General features: G+C 45.0%; 1 protein-coding gene across 15 annotated transcripts in view; it reads left to right on the forward strand.

Moving 5' to 3' along the window:
- Positions 1 to 11,233: 11,233 nt before the first annotated feature.
- Positions 11,234 to 16,090, forward strand: part of zmiz1a (zinc finger, MIZ-type containing 1a) — a 402,917-nt gene continuing 398,060 nt past the window's right edge. For 5 of the 15 annotated variants that reach the window (XM_052041305.1, XM_052041296.1, XM_052041298.1 and 2 more), the window contains exon 1: positions 11,951 to 12,214. The gene's annotated coding sequence lies outside the window, so the exon portion shown is untranslated. Of the gene's footprint in view, positions 11,502 to 11,949; positions 12,219 to 16,090 lie in introns of those variants that run through there. The other 10 variants (XM_052041290.1, XM_052041287.1, XM_052041295.1 and 7 more) reach the window with 6 other exon arrangements.

Here is a 16,090-nt window from a genome sequence, read left to right on the forward strand (position 1 = left end):
GCTGAACTGCACCGTCTTCCGTCAGCTCATTGGGAACTAGATGAATCAAATGGGGGTGCAAACAAAGTTTGGCTCCATCACTTTCCACACACCCAGGGACAAATGGAATGAGGTAGATTTTCATAACCATGAAGTCGGCTTCTGTTTTGATAATTGTTTCCTCTTCCTAAAGGGAGGGGTGAGGTGACTGACCTAATTATATTTTTCTTTATTCATTCATGGCTTGCAGATGCCAACTTTTATTTCTATTCCTATTTGCAGTTAAAAGTCAACACGTGGTTGCGGCTGGAGTCGCATATCGGCCAAATCGGATGGATAGCAGAGATCCTCCTCTGAGGGCATTAGACAATCTGGTAGTCATACAGCATGGAAACAGGCCCTTCAGCCCAACTCATCCATGCTAACCAAGATGCCCATCTAAGCCATTCCCATTTGACTCGTATCCCTCTAAACACTTTCTATCCATGTAACAGTGTTGGAGGAACTCAGCAGGTCAGGTAGCATTTATGGAGGGAAATAAACAGTTGAAGTTTCAGGTAGAGATCTCGGCCTGTAACATTCACTGTTTATTTCCCTCTATAGATGCTGCCTGACCTGCTGAGTTCCTCCAGCACTTTTTGTGTTGCTCCAGATTCCAGCATCTGCAGCATCTCTTGTCTCCTATCCATGGACCTATAAAACATACAATGATTCCTGTTACTGATTTTTTTAATATATTTTAAAAATACATTCCCAATTTTTAAAAAAAATTTATTTACTCAAACTTAAATTCCCCAGCTGCCTTGGTGGGATTTGAACTCTTGAGCTTGCATCAGTGGTCTAAAACTCTGGCTGCTGGATCAGTACTTTAGCCACAACACCTTACCCAGCAGTCTCACAATTTGACCGAGGTCAAAGGGTTTGGTGTGGACTCTATAGTCAGGCAAGGATCTGGGTGATTATGAACAAGGTCTGGACTAATGTCAACCAGGTTCCTGAAGTGAAAGACCTCTGTGCTTCAGTAGGGTTGTCTGAAGGACTGAGGTGTACTGAGTAGGTGTGCAAGCCCACTGACCTGAGTGACTTTTGGCATTACAACCTCAAATACAGCACCATCCTGGAGGGAAATGTAAATGTGAATAAAATCACTAAGAAACTAAAGAGAGAAACCACTGGAAAAGCATACCCTCTTTCTCAGAATCTGATTTATTATATCATATAATCTAACAGGTTATTGTTACTGCAGGATTTCTCTAAAGTTTGATTCCCAACTGACACAGGCACATAGTTCTGGAGGAACTCAGGTCAGGCAACATCTATGGAGAGAAATAAACAGTTGATGTTTCAGGTCGAGACACTTCATTACATCGTGACCCAAAACGATGACTGTTTATTTCTTTCTGTAGATGCTGCCTGACCTGCTGAGTTCCTCCAGCACTTTTTGTGTGTTGCTCCAGATTCCAGCATCTCTTGTGATTCCCAAGTGAGTGGGTTTGTTTTTCTGTACCTACAAATGCTTAAATAAAAGAAAAATAGATTTGCATTGCTGTAGCATCTGTCACAACCTCAAAGTCCAGAAGCACTAGGTAGATAGGTATAGTTTAGAAGTGTGGTCAATATTGTGAGATGGGAAATACATCAGTCATGTTCTGCAAAACAAAACTCCCAAAACCAACAACATGAAAATGTCCCATTAATTTGTTTCGTGGTAAGTACCAGCCAACAACAACTTGCACATGTTTTTAAAAATAATTTCTCAATGATGCAGAAGACCATTTGGCCCTCTGGGTCTATTCCAGCTTCCATGGGACCAATCCCATTACCTCCAACTTATTTTCCCTCATCCATTCCCATCAACTCCACGTGGTTTCGCTTTGCCACTAACCTACACTAAGGACAATTTAAAGTGGCCACTTAACCTACTGACCCATGTCTGTGATGTGGGAACAAACCGGAGCACCTGGAGGAAACCCACGTGGTCACAGGAAGAAGGATCCCAAGATCGGGATCAAACCCAGGTCCCCAGAGCTGTGAGGCGTAACATTCACAGAGGCTTTTGGGTCTACCTGGGAGAGAGAGGGCCTTTGCTTAAAGGTTCAAGTCAAGTTGAGTTCATTGTCAATGTGCACAAGTACAATGCAGGAACAACAAAAAAAACCTGTGGCATCACAGGCATGTAAATTCAGACAACACAGGATGTAAATAACTTATAAATTGTACATAAATTATACAAGACAATGAAGAAAAAGACTGTTTTTACACTAATGTCTTTTACACAATTAAAAACCAGTCCATGATGGTGCAAGGGGTGGTCTGTAGTGTTCTGTTGCTGAGGTGGGGTTAGGGTTCAAGGTGGGTCGGTTCGAGAACCTGATGGTTGTAGGGAAGTAGCTGTTCCCGAAACTGCTGGTACAATCACCAACGGTACAGCACTCCCTCAGTACCGCACTGGAGGTTTGAAAAGATTATTTTTTTGTAATTCAAATCTGTTCATCCTTTGCACACAGACAGGCAAGTACAAATTGTCGATGTTGAAATGTTTTAAAACTCTTAAAATAAGAGCTCTTTATATTTTTGCAACCTTTCCATCTCTCTTTATCATCTAGAGTTGATGAGGATAATCAGAAATCTTCCCAGCAAGAGAAAAGCATGAATCCTCCCCTGTGCCTAACCCCAGCCATCACAAATGTTTGCAGAGTTCACTCCGTAGTTAACATGTATCAGTGTCAAGAGAAGAGTGCCTCCCACTCTATTTACAGACTAACATTTCTTTGAAGCTTTGCTGGAGGACAGTTTTTTTTTCTCCCTGAGACACCACACAGTGTTTGGGAAAACTCAGAAGAAACTGATTGCAGCAGGGGACCAGAAATAACTTGGAGAAGGTGCAGTTGAGGCAGGATCTCGATTACAGAGCAGAGATCTCACGAGTGGGCACACTTTAACCTGGACACCCATTGACGTAAACTCTGCAAATAGCAACAATCTACCTCGCTAGCTTGGAAACAAAAACAAGGAAGAAGGATTTCAGGGCAAGAGTGGAGCAGTTTTATCTTAACTTCTGATCAACAATCATCACCACAGGCACTTTTCTCCTCTCGAGGAGTAGTGTTTTCTCAACCTTCAGTGGTCAGCTCTCCTGCTCCTTTTTCATTTACCCTGCCAATTAAAAGCCTGCCTGTTCCTAGCAGTGGTTACTGAGTAACCAACAGCAAACTGGAAGGTAGGTGCATCACCCGTATAAGACTAATCAGTGATCAATCACTGTCACAGAAACATTCACACCATGCCCTCTGTAGGATCAAGAGTTCAATAAATACTGCTTCACTTTGAACCCCAAAGAGATAATATTGTAAATTCCAATTCCCCTGAGATATTTAATCCTTGGCAAGTAGTCATCTCTATTTATTTTACACACTGCAGTTTTTCTTAAAATTACCACTGGAATTTATAAAATGTGGTGACATGATGCGATCATCCTGTGACAACACCCTGGGGCAGTTTGGTTGTGTTAAAGGCGCTATGTAAATGAAACTGCTTTTTTTTGTTATTTTCATTCACTGGGGTTGCCAATGGGTGCTGTGACCAGCCTTTACTGAGATGATTCAGTAATTCCCCTGTCAATCAAGTCTTATGACCACATTGCTGTAAGGAACTAAGATCTTGACATAACCATCTCTCACTTTTTATTCTAGAGCAATTACCTTGTTTGCTGTGGCTTCTATCCCTTCTGAATGTTAAGTAGAGTCTATTTGAGTAAATTTACCTTTCCTGACTCATGAGAAACAGTCTATTGTATCAGAGGCCTAACGTATCTCCACCTCCATTACACTGGCTGATGCTGTGTTCTCGATACCAAAACACTGGAGTGACGTAGATTGTGGCTGATTAACAGTGCATAACCCTTCTTGCAAACACCAGAGCAGTTTAAGTGCAACCCTTCTGCACCAGAGAAAGATAATTGTAGGATATTGGATTATTTAAATCATATAATCTCGTAGGCTGACTGGATGTCTTCCCTGCAATTTCCATAAGACCACATGAATAGAAGCAGAATTAGGCCATTCAGCCCATCGAGTCTGCTCTGTCATTCAGTCATGGCTCACGTCATTCAATCATTGTCCTGCCTTCTCCCCTTAACCCCCTTACCATTTTTTAAAAAAAACTATCAATCTCTGCCTTAAGTACACGTTAATGACTTGGCCTCCTCTATGGCAATGAATTCCTCAGATTCACCACCCTCCAGCTGAAGAAATTCTTTCTTGTCTCAGTTTAAAGGGTCGTCCCTTTATTCTGAGGGGGTGCCCTCGAATCCTAGACTCTCCTAGTAATGGAAGCATTCTCTCCACATCCATTCTATCCAGGCCTCTCAGTATCCGGTAGGTTTCAATGTGTCACCCCCCCCCCCCCTCCCTCCCTTGCAAAGGAAATGATCCTGTGCAAGAGCTATTCCATTAGTCCTCCTCTTTCCCTATTAGTTCCAAAGTTCTTTTTCAATGATTTATCCAGTTCATTTTTGAAGTCACTACTGAACCTGCTTCTGCAGCCTTTCAGCAATTGTATCAACCGTTGTGTGGTCACATATGAATTTGTTTTCAGCTGCAGTGCAGACACAATGCCTGAAGCAATGATTAGGTTAGTAAAACCTCCAACCACCTGTGCAGAGAGACAAAGAGCAAAAGAAACACTTAATATCAGCAATAGCCTTACAGCCCTAACCAAAACACAGATTCTGAAATTTGCATGTTACAGCATTGTAAAATAAATACTCAACAGAAATCAATAACCACATACTGTATAATAATCAATTACCAATGCATTGTGGATGCCAGCGAGTATAGAGTGTATTCCCTTTTGTTTTTTGAATGTTTATTTTCAATTAATTGGCATTGTTTTTTGTGGACATTTACTGAAAGGTGGAAAGATATTTGCAGTTGGGTGCAGTGGCACACTGGTTATTAGACTAGCATTCAGCAGCCTGAGCTATTGACCTGGAATCATGAGTTCGAATCCCAACAAGGGAGCTGGGGAATTTAAATTCAAACAATTAAAGATACCTGGAATTTTAAAAAAAAATTAGCATCAGTATTGGTGACCATGAACTAGATTGTTTTTAAAAAGTTCATCTGGTTCACAAACACCCTTAGGAGGAGGAAATGAGGGGTTTGGTCTAAATGTTTTGGGTCTGGAATAACAATGCGTTTGACTTTAAACGTCCTCTCAATGAGCCTTTTAGTTCAGGGGACAATTAGGATTGAACAGTAAATGGCGACCTTGCCAGTGACACCTACGTCTAATGAATAGATTTAAACAAAACACCGGGTCCTTGTGGGCCTTTAGAAAAGTTATATCTTCCTGTTAATACCCTAGAGGGTTTCATTTGGTGCTTTAATGATTGTCAACGATTTTAAGGTATTTTGAATCCATTTTTTATCTCTAAATGTGAGAGTGATGACAGTAGTTGGTGTCCCAGGAGAGGTGGTTACAGAGGGACCTAGGGGTGCAGGTACATAGTTCCTTGAAAGTGGCAATACAGGTAGACAGGGTGGTGAAGGAAGCATTTTGGCAAACTTGCCTTCATTGCCCAGGGCACTGAGTATAAAAGTTGGGACGTCATGTTACAGCTGTACAAAACGTTGATGAGACCACACTCGGAGTATTGTGTGCAGTTCTGGTCGCCCAGCTTATGGGGAAGGACGTCCTTAAACCGGAAAGGGTGCGGAAAAGATTCATGAGGATGTTACTGGGACTTTTTCTCCTAGCGTGTAGGAGATTGAGGGTTGACCTTGTAGAGGTCTATAAAACCATGAGGGGCATAGATAAGGTGAATGGCCAGTCTTTTCCCTAGGATAGGGGAGACTAAAACTAGAGGACGTAGATTTGAGAGGGAAAGGTTTAAAGGGGACCTGAGGAGCAACTTTCTCGGAGGGTGGTGGGTGTATGGAATAAGCTGCCAGAGGAAGCGGTCAAGGTGGGTATAATTACAATGGTTAAAAGACATTCGGTCAGGTACATGGATAGGAAAGGTTTAGAGGGATATGGGCCAAATGCAGGCAAATGGGTTGAGCTTAGGTAGGCACCTTGGTCGGCGTGGATGAGGTGCGCTGAAGGGTCTGTTTTTGTGCTGTATAACTCTGACTCTCCTGGCTGAATCGTGTTTAATTGCAGTGTTTGCTAAGTTGCTGAACCACACTCAGTTGAGAAATCTCCTTGAGTTGTGTTGCATAAATAATGAAGTAAGTCTTGTGCAGTGTGCCTGATTATCTTTAAAGTTTTTTATGTTTTGCATCAGCCTTTGCAGACTGAGTTTTTCCTCACTTCTGTTACCCTGGACAATTAAGTGGTTTGTAGAAAATCAGGTTAACTCTACCCTAGTGGTTAAGTTGAGGTGCTTGTACTTGTGATGCACACCAGGGAACTGAGCAGAATAATTGAGCTGATAGACTCCTGCAGTACTGAAAGGGAGCTGCACTGTCAGAAATGTCATCTTTGCTCCAAACATTAAACCAAGGCTCCATCAGATGGCTCTATTTCATAGAAAAACAGAGGAGCATGGCCACAACTTGCCCATCTATCAACCTCATGGAAATTTTCTTCAGAGGGATACAGCACGGAAACAGGCCCTTCGGCCCACCGAGTCTGAACTGACAATCGACCCCCCCCCCACCCATTTACCCTAATCCTACATTAATGCTTTTTTTATTATACTCCCCCAAATTCTTCTCAACTCCCTCCCAGACTCTACCAACCTGCAGGTCTTTGGAATGTGGAAAGAAACCTGAGCACCAGGAGGAACACACGTGGTCATGGGGAGAACGTGCAAACTCCACACAGACAACACCTAAGGACAGGATTGAACCCAGGTCCTTGTCACTGGAAAGCAACGGTTTTACAAGCTGCACCATTGTGCTGCTCAACTGTGCAGGATCCTTCAGAATATCTGCTGAGTATCAGCTTTCTGGGTGCAAACTGACTGCTGTGAATATCGCAAATGTGAATGCACTTCCTAAGTACCTTGTTCGTTATTTTGGGTCATCCTGAAACTTTAAAGATTCCTTAAAAAATAATATAAATTTTTATTTTAGCAACTCGTGCTTCTTGCTCAGCATCAGGAGGAGTATTCCAACCTCGCTCATAGGGCCAAAGCAATGTGTTTTGCTTGTTCTGGACAGTAATCTGTCTTGGATAGAAACGCCGTCAGTTTCTCAGGAGAAAAGAAGTTCTACATCCCAAGTACTAATTTATTCCTTCCATTTTCGGTAGCTGAGAAACCGCTGGTGTTTTTCCAACTTTTTTCCGCTGTATTCTCTTGTGGACTTCCCATGGTATTGCTAAAGGCAAATTGAATTTTACACTGACAAACGTGTTAGCAGATGTAGCTGAGAAGATAACGCTACATCCACTTAAAGCCAAGAGGTAGAATGGTGGGGTAAACACAACCAGGGCTCAGGCAAGGTTTAATTTTGGGGGCGGAGGAGGGGTGCATTGAGGGTGTTTTTTAAAATTAGATTACATTGGAATAGTTTATTGTCAGATGCCCAGGGTGCAGTGAAGTTCACGTGAAGCTCACAGAATAAACAGTGCACATGGTAACAATAAATACAGAGTGCAAAACAGCAGAATGGTGCAAGACTGTAGCGCAAAAAGGAATGCTAAAGTGACAATAGCAGAATAACTGAGAGACATAGAATTAAGAGCTTGAGAATGAGGCAGCACCACTGGGAAGGGGGTGTGAAAGAGGCGATGGGTTCAGAAGTCTGACAGCAGTGGGGGAGAAGCTTGTCTTGAGTCTGGTCATCCAGGTTCAAACCAAAGGGACAAGACTTTTTATTTAAGATGCATTTCGCATGAGCAAAATGTGAGATTTTGAAATGGGATGTTTTCCCATTGGAACTTGGCATCAAAAGTCTTATAGATTTGAGTGCAAATTTAGTTTAAAGTTACCTGGAGGACAGGTGTGAACTCTGCAATCAACTCCCACGAGCTGAACAGGATCAGTTTGTCTACCTGGGGAAGCTGTGTGCATCTCACTGTAACCAACCAGTCTTCGACTTTGGACCTTAGTCATCTGATTAAAATCGTTTCGATTGAGAACGTGATGAAGGGACTAACTTGCCGAAGACTGCTTCAACAATCCCAGGCTGGACACATTCATATTTTCCCCAGTTCAGCCACTAATCTTAGGCTGAATGACCAAGCTCACTCTTACTTGATGGCTTCTGAAACTGGAATCTGCAAACCAAAATGAGAAAAGCAACCGAGAGGAAGCATTGCAGCTTTTTACAAACAATCTCTAATTTTACAAGACTCCGTCGTCTCCGAAGATCTCCCTCTCCCCTCTCTGCAATTCACTCACTGCTGCAATTATCAAGGATCTTGCTGAGATCGTACCTGGGGCACAGTGGACAGCTCTGTGCCCTGACATAAAAAGGATAAATTTGCCTTTGAGGAAATGTAGTGAAGATTCACCAGACTGGTTCCTGAGATGGAATGTCTGATCTTTGAAAAGAGATTGTTGTCAGGTCACTGTTCACTGGAGCTTAGAAGAAGAGCCATGCAAACTTCTTACAGGAACAACAAACAATCTGCTGGAAGAACCTGAGGTCAAGCAAATCTGTGGGGGACAAGGAATTGTCAATGTTTTGGGTCTCTTTTCCGCACTCGCCCCTCTATGCCTTTTACCAACCTCAACTCCCTCTGCCCCTCATCACCCTTTCCACCCCTTCTCCATCCATCTTTCCCAACTCCTCCTCTCCTCCCCACCCCAACCTCCCCATCCCAATCCCCCCACCCCAAACCTCCCCCTTCTCCAACCCAAACCCCCCCCATTCCACCACCTCTACCCTTTTCCCCCACCCCAACCTCCCCCTCTTCCCCCACCCAACATCCCTCCCACCCCCTCTCCCCACCCCAACCTCCCCCTCTTCCCCCACCCAACATCCCCCCTTCTTACCCCCCCCCCCCCCGCGGCAGTCCGGCTCTCCGCTTGCCTGTGTCCAGCACCGGCCGGGGGTGGGGGAAGTTGTCCGCCCCTGTGCACCAACCTTCACCTCCCCCGCCCGTCTCCCTGTGAACAACCTCCCGTCCTCCCTCCATGTGTGTGTGTGCGTGCGGCTGCAGCCGGCGGACTCATTTCCCCTGCCGACTCTCTCTAATGGGGAGTTATTTATCTGCCGCTCTGTGCTCCTAACCCACTTTCTGTCTCCCTCTGCAGTCAGAGTCAGAGATGCGAACATCTGCTTGGCTCCGTGTTTTACCACACATGTTGTGGCTCCGGGAGTCGCCTTCAATCCATTTTAACAACACCCCCCCCCACCCCCCTCCTTTTATCAGCCCCTCTCTCTATGTCCCTCTGCATCCTCTCAGCCCACACAAGTACGGGAGGGGCGAAGTCTTGCGGCGGCTTCACTCTGCTTGGGGCAGGCGGCTGGAAACTTTGGTGGTCAGCCCCGTGTGGGATGGGATCAGACTTGGGGAGGCAGCCCGTGTAAACGTGTGCCCCGCCGGTCTCACTGCCCAGCCTTGTCCGCCTCTGCGTCTTCAAGTGAGAGCGCCGATAGGGGGATGTCTGTGTACGACCATAACGGACTGTGGTCAACACAGGTCTCTGGGTGAACACCAGGCTTCATGGGGGCATTTTAACTGGGATAACTCCCCGCCCCCTCGGTTGGGGGATCACCCTGGGCTAAGTCCACGATTACAAAGGGTCAGAACCCTCCCCCCCCCCCGAAAAAAAATTGTAAACTGGAGGGCTGCTGTTTTTTAAATATCTCAGCGGGACCGAAATAAACGAGACTCGTTTGATAAACAATCTGAACCCGGCGTAATTACAGGAATGTGACACTTTAGGAGCATATTTTATTTGAGGTTGCCGCCAAATGTTTGATTCAAATGGAAACTTTGTGCGCCGCAGCCAGTTGTGCAGGCGGAGAGCCGATGGCAGGGGGTTCAGATTTTGGTCCCCTCGCTTAGTTCAGTGCCCACGGGCAGTCTTGGGTCTCTGGAACTGCAGAGACAAACGCTGGAGGGGAGTGCGGAGGGAGACCCGCTGGCTGCCCTCCGAGGGCAGCGGTTCTCAGTTCGGGCTCCAGAAATAGAGTCAGGTTTAGTAACACTGACAAATGTCGTGAGATTTGTTGTTTTGCGGCAGCAGTACGGTGCAAGGCATAAAAATTACTGTAAGTTAAAAAATAAATAGTGCCAAAGAGGAATAACGAGGTGGTGTTCAGACATCCGATGGCGGAGGGGAAGAAGCTGTTCCTGAATCGTTGAGTGTGGGTCTTCAGGCTCCTGTGGTAACGGGGAGAGGGCATATCCCGGGTGCTGGGAGTCCCTAATGGTGGATGCCACTCGGCCCCTCGAACCTGCTCAACCTTCCAACAGGACCCAGCGCCACATTCCTGCTTCCTTTGCATGTTAAACACAGCTTTAGGTCCCTAAAGACAAATTAGCTCTCTCTCTTTTAGGTTCTGATGACAAATTAGTTCTCTCTCTCTTTTAGGTTCTGAGGACAGATTAGCTCTCTCTCGCTACAGACGCTGCCCGACTTGCTGCGTCTTTTCAGCATTTTTTTCGGATCTGCGGGATTTTGCCTTGGATAATTCATGTCTGATTCTTTTTTCAACATGATGCAAACCAATGAAGTGTCAGAAAACAGCACAGACAATTATTCCTATCCACTGGCATTTTAGCTAATACTGTGGAGCGGTGTTTTACTGGCTTGAAGACACTGTTGAGGTTCTCTGTACAGAGGAACGGCCTTAATTGGCCCAGTTTGGGGGTCATCTGGAGACTAATCGCTCCTCGTTATGTCTTTTGTGGAGCGATTATTTCTCCACCAAAGACCATTGCTTGCACCCGGACTTGACTTTAACCCGCTTTCTTTGCAATCATAATAATTTCGAAGCCTTAAAATGAAAAGTGACAGTTCTATGGGTTATCGCATTTAGAACGGAGTTTGCCCGCGCGTACTCTCGGAGCGGCATTCAATTAGATCTACCATGCAGGACTCGGGCTTTAACCTGTTTCGAGTCTCATCTAAGAGCTTAATTCAGCCCAGATATCAGAGCACGTCAATGCACTACTCTGCATTAAACACGGCGCGGATGGCAAGCCAACACCTAAGTTGCTTTTGCAGCCGAAACTTGTAAATACAAAAAAAAACACTTATAAATAGCTCTTCGGCGCGTAAGAGCTGCGCGGAATATCAATGGCAGTGGATGTCATTCGCGGTTCGTCAACTGTGGAGGCCTGCGTTTCTTGTGCAATGCTGCGCCGGGCCGCGCTCGCCCTTGGTGTGTAGAACGTGGCTGCAAAGTGAGCCGAGAGCTCTGGAAATGAGAGTAACCTTCTTAACAACGGCACCACTAACCCAATGCTGGCACCGTCATTGTCTCTTGACGTCACGCAGCCAGTCCGGCTCTCAAACATGTCTTTGTTATTTCAGAGGCTTTCCATCTAAGGGAACAGGAGTAGTTTGCAAAAACCGGATCAGACTCACCGTGGAGCTGATCACAGTCTTCCAGGTACGGGCAATTCTCAGGCACCGCGGCGCGACCATAATAACGCACGCTGACTGCGTTATTCGTTCTATCTATCCTGGCTCGCAGTCCTTGTTGTTTTGGAAGATATTTATGCACCCGCTTTGAAAAGCCACTGTGCGTAAATGCATTGAAAGTTTTTAACAAAATAGAATGCGAGATTATAATGCAAATTAAATTGCTAAATTGCACCCAGGCGAAATTCCTGGGCGATTTGGGGAGTGATATATTTTGGAAGCTTCTCTTCCTACTCCAATCCCGCACCAACACCCCTCCCCTCCCCTCACCCGGCATTCTAATCACGACAGAATTCCCGGTCGGAAGGGCAGACTTCGGAGCATTCTGTAAAATCGGTTGTGTAACCTTGGAAATGATGAGAAACAGAGAGAGCCAGCGTCGCCTCCACTGACTCCTCTTCCCTCTGCTTGGCGGTGTGTTGGAGATCTGGGACAGATTTTGCCAACAGCCACCAAGAATGGCCCTTTGGAAATAGAATAGCCGATGTAATTTGACACTTCAACTTGCTCCGCTCTATGTTAGTTGATTCACTTACTCACGCACTAACATTAAGTCGCTGTTTTCTCCCCTTCTCTCTCTCTCTCTCTCTCGATTTTTAAAAAAAAACTGGGGGAACACACGAAGCAGAGAAACACCGACGCCTCCGCAAGGAATTTCTCATTCCGGAGCTGTGATATTCTGTAAGTAAGTTTCAATGTCAATTTCTTGGCATTTCACACCTTTTTTGTCTACTCGCTGGCTGGAGGAGCCGTTGCTCCCTGTGAATGGGTCTGCCACTGGCTCTCTCTAGTGGAACAATGGGGGTCGCCAGATAGAAAAAGCAGTTAAGGAGACGTTCTCTCCCTATTTGTATTTTCCTCGTTTTATTCTGCAGGCGCTGGTTGTTTGGCGATCTGTATAGTTCTCGCTTGGATTCCAGACTCTTTATTTTTTTACTCTCTCTGTTGGCATGGAATACGCACAGACAGGGAATCGGGGATAAGGTTTTCCTTGCCCAAGTCTCTCCCTTGTGTTGGAGATCTTTGGGGATTGAAAGGCGAGCAAAGTGTTTAGCGTGGGTTTAAGCCACTTTGTGTGCATGGGAGCTCTGTGAGTGGGGTTTCTCCACAGCCGAGCAATCTGCTGGTCAGTTGCGAGTTCAGCGCAGTTTTTGTTAAGAAAAATGCTGAGAGAAGTGAGGGTGTTTTTTTTTCCCTCTCTGTAAATGAAAAGCAGTTGAGACTTGGGCCCCTTAACAGGGCAGGAAGAAGGAAGGAAGCAAGGAGCAGGGAAACAGCTAACACACACACGCAGGGAGAGAGAAGAGGGGCAAATTAAAACTGGCCAGTTCTGCTTTCTAATCGCTATCACGATGGAAATGGGAGAGATACTTCAAGTTATTGTTGCTGTTTGCAAAAATAATGAGACACCAAAGGAACGTAATATTTCAAAGATATTAAGATTCTTAAAAAATTACTAGTGCTGGGTAATGTTTTAGAGTAGGTCTGAAACAATTGATTTTCTGCACTTGTGATTTTGAAATCAGTTTAGTTTAAATGTTAACTATTTTCTGTTTTACCTTTTTTAAATTTCAAATGAAGATTTGATGGCACAGAGTAAAATTCATTGGGTTGTGTTCATTGTCCACTGGTCTTTTTGGGGTTTACGTACACACGCATCTTGTTAAGATAATTTGTGATGCTTCAACAGTTCAGTGAATATTAAGTGTCAGGGAAATTGATCTTCATTTTCCACTGTGGCCCGTGAATCTGATGTACTGGCTGTCTTTTGAATTCATTGAGATGAGAAAGAAGCATTTAACTTGGCAGGTCCAACAAATGTTCCATCAGAGGCTTCCTATGAGGCATTGGAGAGAGAGGGTTATATGACCTGGGGTATTTTCTGGGCGCTGCCTCCATGGAGATTGTTTTTGTGAATTGTCCATTAGGACTCTGAATAGATATCGTTGTGCATCAGACTGTTTCAGCCAAGTACTCACCAGTCAGAGGTGATCAGAAGACTGGTAATGAAGGGCATTGATTAAGGAATGCATTGCCTTAACTGCCCTGAGATGGTTGCATGAACACTATCAATGGATGCACTGCTGTGACCTCGTCGAAGATGTTGAAACACCCCATAATAAACAAAGGCACAATGCAACTGAAATCTGCACCAGAGCACGTGCAAGCCTGTGTCTCGGACAATATTGTGCGACACGAGGAGGCACTTGTCTTTAAATATAATTCAGCAACACAGCACAAGGGTGATGACCGCGGTATAACAAGCACGCTGTCCTGTAGGTGATAAGTGCCATGGGTTACATGATCTTTGACAGGATGGGGATGGGAGGGGCCCTATCCAGTAATTCTGTTCACAATGCACAACGAGATTTGTTCCAAACAATCACCAGTAGCCCTCTGTGTGTTGAATTTGGCTTGTAGCTTTTAAAAAGGACTTGACTTTTCTTGCATTGCGAGTAACTGAAGTATAATTGGATGCTTGGCAGAAGTTATGATAAAGTCCCGAGTTGCTCCTATGCCTGGGAAGCCCAGCCCGATGGTAATTATTATTGCTCTGTATCTTTGTCTATTAAACACACAATAAGTGAACACGTGTCCCAGCTGCTGGAAGATGTTGAGCACAGGGTTAAGAGAAGTTGAGTGGAATGAGGTTTGTCTGAGACAGACAGTGATCTGCAGCAGTTGAGGAAATGTATCTGTTGTGAGTTCTGAGAGGTGTAGATGCCATAGCTGCACACAGAGCAGAGATGGTAATCAGTGGAGGTGCACTTCATGAAGGGTGGCTAGTCATGTTGTCTCATTGGATGGTCATGCCATAAGGACAATGGTGAGTTTGTCTGTCTATCTTGAGGCAAAATTGAATATGGAAAGGCATCCCATCAATAAATGGGTGGATATTAAGGTGAATTTGTGATGGATATCTGTAAATACAAACAGCAGAAGTGTGCAGAATCTGTTTCTGGAACCGCTGGGTCATAACAGATGGCCTGGGTCAGGTACAGATGTATTTGTGCCATAAGTTAGTTCAGGGTCAAGAGGTGCACTAATGGTGAAATCGTGAACATGCATTTAAGAGCCAACCTGCTGAAGGTCTGATGTGTAGAGGCCTATAATGTATCCCCTGACCAATCTGGTATCTGGTGTAATGTAGTTTATATGCTTGAGGTACCATCTCCCACACACACCCCACCCCACCCCTCCCAGGTCTTGTGGCAAAAGGACCAGTGGATATAGTGTGAGGTGTGCTTGGGTAAAGGACAGTGCCCTTGTGGGATAATGGGTTGGATCTGTGCCACCTGACTGAGATGCAAATCTATGTATTTTAATATCTAAATTTGAGAACAGGGCAGCTGGTGTTTACATTACAATTTCCAGCAGCCAGCCTTGGAGAAGTGAAGATGTTGTAATTTTTGACTGTAATGTCTGAAACATGTTATTTATGTTCTGGTCCCCACAATTCCATGTCTCAGTGGATTGATGGGCCTGAGCCAGGTAGCTTGGAGTTTTAACTTCCCAAGGAGTTGTTCCTGCTGCATGTTGATTTTGGTCAAAAGCAAAAATAAGACAGAAGGTGGAAAATGGAAATTAAAAACACTCAACAGGTCAAGCAGCCACCGTGGAGATAGAAATGGAGTTAGCGGTTCAGGTCAGTGACCTTTCATCAGAACAAGGCAAAGTTGGGAAGCTGTGTTATAGAGAAAGTAGCACAAGTGCAGAGAGAACCTTGTGAGACTGAGTTAACACAAGTGGTAGTGGTGGGACTGGGTGAAGGAGGCAAAGGCTTGTTTTTGTTTTGTTCATTTTCCCAGATCTGGGCATCTGTAGCCAATGCTCATTGCTCGTCCACATGAAAGTGACGTTCAGTTGCCACCTTGAAACATTTGGTCCTTCCGGTGAGGGTACTCCCATCGTGCTGTTATCAGGGTGTTCCAGGATAGACCCAATGATGACAAGGGTAATGGTGTTCCCAAACATCTACTGCCCCTGTCCTTGGTGGTAGTGGATAACACAAGACGTATCTGAAGGAGGTGTACAATGGAGGAAATGTCTGAAATTTCTGGAATTGAGAGAGAAAAAAAAACTGAATGCCGAAAATCCATAGGGGGCCAAGCAGTGCCTATCTTTTTGTGGGATATCTGAAACTTGCCTTGCTTCAGTCCTGTTCAGGTACCACCTCCCCCCACCACCTCTTCATTTGTTCCGGGATATTGATGACTGTTTCAGCACTACTTTCTGCTGCTGCATTGCACTTGAAAGTTTCATCTGCTTACAGCAAGGTAGAAACTGGCAGCAGTCTCTATTTCAGAAGATAGGTTAGTGACCAGTCAGCAAAACAAGCTCGTGGCTCTCCCAGCCTCGAACTACACCACCTCCCATCCTTTCCCCAACAGTGACTCCAATTTATTCTCCCAGTCTCACCAGATTGGTGCTTATGAGGTGCCTTTTTTTCCCCTTAAGTATGGTCTCCACATCACTATAGTTGACAGAACTCTTGGCCCCATCCATCCCGTTCCCCTAGCTTTCTGCTCTTGCCCCCTCTTCTCCCAGCCAGAACAA

Source organism: Pristis pectinata, chromosome 30 (genome assembly GCF_009764475.1).
Source record: "Pristis pectinata isolate sPriPec2 chromosome 30, sPriPec2.1.pri, whole genome shotgun sequence".
Classification (NCBI taxonomy): domain Eukaryota; kingdom Metazoa; phylum Chordata; class Chondrichthyes; order Rhinopristiformes; family Pristidae; genus Pristis; species Pristis pectinata.